Source organism: Azolla caroliniana, unplaced genomic scaffold (genome assembly GCF_043228905.1).
Source record: "Azolla caroliniana isolate FFs.n. ecotype wild unplaced genomic scaffold, voAzoCaro1.0.p SCAF_8, whole genome shotgun sequence".
NCBI classification, from domain to species: Eukaryota; Viridiplantae; Streptophyta; class Polypodiopsida; order Salviniales; family Salviniaceae; genus Azolla; species Azolla caroliniana.
In genome coordinates this window covers 21,055,840-21,058,692 of record NW_028230443.1, presented here as the reverse complement: position 1 = coordinate 21,058,692, position 2,853 = coordinate 21,055,840, and the positions used below count along the sequence as shown (strand labels likewise).

Sequence of the window (2,853 nt, the reverse complement as noted above, 5' to 3'; positions counted from 1 at the left end):
TTGTACTAACCAGGTTAGCATATATTAGCGTGGATGTACCCTAACACCCCCTCAACGATTGCGGTTAAGAATTGTAATTAGAAGCACGTCCTAGACTAATACACCATTCGTCATTGTTGAGGCCAGTATATTAATATTGCATCTTTCTATAAAGGTATGTGTACAAAACGTTGAATCGGTTATCATAATATTAGTAGGTCACAAATATACTGAAATTACGAGCATTTCTAAGTCAAGTTTCTGTAGCATGGTCGCTAATATTTGAAGTTGAGAACACATTAAAGGAAACATTTTATTACATAATTTGGAAATGCGATACATATATATTCACGTGAACATGTTTATAGAAACATTCCGTGTGAATGTCTAATTAATTACTCATAATACTTCATTTTATGAAGCGCCAGTGTTCATTGGAATATTGAACAAGTTTATTATATTCATTAATGCAGCGAATTGACGTGTGGGCTTATCGTCTGAGGTAGTGGCTGGCTTGCTGATATTCTGTAAAAATAATCGTAAGATTTAGTAGTTTTCCTTTGAAGTATTTATGAGCATATATGCGCAATGATTTATTTTTTTTGTTGTTGTGTGTGTGTGTGTGTGTGGAATCATGAGTGTAATAATAATAACACGCATTTTTTTTACTATGCTCACCGTTATGAAATCCCGCAAGATAACGTAACTGTGAGCAGAGTCGCTTGACGGCTTGCAAATTGAGATGTGGTTCTCCTCGTCTAGAAACGTACATTCACCAAACGTTATTGCTTCCCGGTGGCGCACTATTGGTATCTCCAGGCAACAACACTGGTGTGCACAATCAATTGTTAATATTTATTATTCTTATTCGTCAAATTAGCCAAACCCTACTTTATTGTAATACATATGGAATGCGCATAAATAGAGTTTTGAGAGATAATGAATGAATATAGATAGCCCTCAGATTATAAGAAGAAAGAGACGGTTTCGACTTTACCAACGGTGTGTTGCTGCCTTCAACGAGTGTGACGATTTCCCATCGGCCGCCATTGCATGCTTTGCGGAAGTCATTCGTAAGTTGCGACAACTTGTCGGGCGAAGTTTCGGCGAGGACGTGCATTGCGGGCGAGAATTTAAAGCAACGGAAGGGAATTAGTGAGCACAGTGTTTTGAAACACATAAAAGTTCGAGCGAGTTTGGCTCCATTGTGTGGGGTGGCATAGAAGAAGACACCCCGGATGTTACGAAGAAATAGATAGTACGGCATCCCCCGGGCCGCCTCAATCGGTTCTTTCATCTCTTTGCAGATCTGTTTGATGATCAGGCCACCCAGACTGTGGCCTACAAGAATCACAGGGTGGCGTTGCCCGATGCCTTCTGTCACCAGTTTCTCGCTCAACGTTCTGGCGATGGACTCGAATGTCTCGGACTGATTAGGCGATATTGGGTTTACCGTAGTTACCGCTAGGGAGTTGTAGGATACCGACAGGACTCGAGCATCCACGACATCCCTGCCCAGCCAATCGCGTGGCCAAAGTACGGAACGGATGCGGCCATCATTTTCCGTGACACTGGACATCCACGTATTTTTGTAGGCATTCCAGTAGTCGCTGCAACAGGAACGCTGCAATCCATGAAAGAAAACAATGTCCAGCTTTATCTGCGCTGGCTTGTACAGAACAAAGATGCCGGAGTGATCTAACTCCTCCTGCAGCAGCACCAGTTTGTGTATACATAATCAATATCACAGTAATGTATAATTTCTCCATAATATAAAATGGGTCGTTGCCAGATCAGACACAATGTAGTATTATTACAGGTTCATTGGAGGGAGCAGATATTATTACCGGTTCATCTGATTGCGCAGGTTGGATAGGTTGACGATCCATCTCTCGCTGCAGCAGCAAGCAGTATGTATATACGTAAAAAATAGCATTATAATATATATAATCCCTCTCACCACATATGTACAATTATCGATTCACGGGTAGTAACAAATGAATGCACATATATATAATGTAATTTCATTTGTAATAAAAATAATGTGTCACAACAGACATGACATGAATGTACTACATGCAGAAGAAAGTAAAATTACCTGTTCAAGGGCGAGATTGTGTCTGGCAGGCTCTTAGGCTGAGAGGGTGGAGGAACTCATCATGTCTCACTCTCTATTTATGTTCACGTTTACTGACAGATGACCATGAAACGTCTTCGTGTGATTTCATCGCCAGACCCCACTCTCCCGACATTTCATGGTTGACTAACGGAGGAGGCTACATCAATTTGGAATTATTGTAAATCTAAGGTCAAGATCGACGGGATATGATTATCATTGATCATGTGGGGCTACTACAGACACTTCATTGCCATCGATAAAAAATTATTGTGAATAGCTACAAAATCTTATTGTCTCGGGATGCTATTATCATCACTCATAATGTCGTGGGGCCACTAGCAATAAGTAATTGACATTGACAAAATCAATGTACGTAGAAGTTCAAGGTACTGCTCGAACGTTACATCAAATTGGAATTATTGTTCGTCGATGGTGAAGAGACATCAATTTCAAATTATTGCTAAGTTGAAGATCAAGAACCAACACGCCTAGTAGAGATACTATCCAACTCTCCTCCTCGCAGAATACTACGCTGATTCCCTGTTGGGATGCTATTATCAATGCTCATGTGCAGCCAGTACAGAGACTTAGTTTCCATGGACCATCGCAATACTTGACATGGTATTGTAAGTTTTAGAAAACTACATTCATTGTCCAATGATGTTGTGAACAAATAATTAGAAGGTCTAGGTAAGATTATGATCATGTGGGGATATTCTAATCACAAATAAAGGGGGTTTAGTGGAGTGACATAA

The 2,853-nt window shown here is 40.3% G+C and overlaps 1 long non-coding RNA gene across 1 annotated transcript; it reads right to left on the bottom strand.

The window, feature by feature from the left end:
- Positions 1–258: 258 nt before the first annotated feature.
- LOC147861318 (uncharacterized) lies at positions 259–1,664 on the bottom strand. Its single transcript, XR_015530162.1, has 3 exons — positions 977–1,664; positions 658–807; positions 259–504 (listed from the first exon to the last, which is right to left on the bottom strand). It is a non-coding gene; the product is annotated as an uncharacterized LOC147861318 (long non-coding RNA).
- Between the last annotated feature and the right edge of the window lie 1,189 nt (positions 1,665–2,853).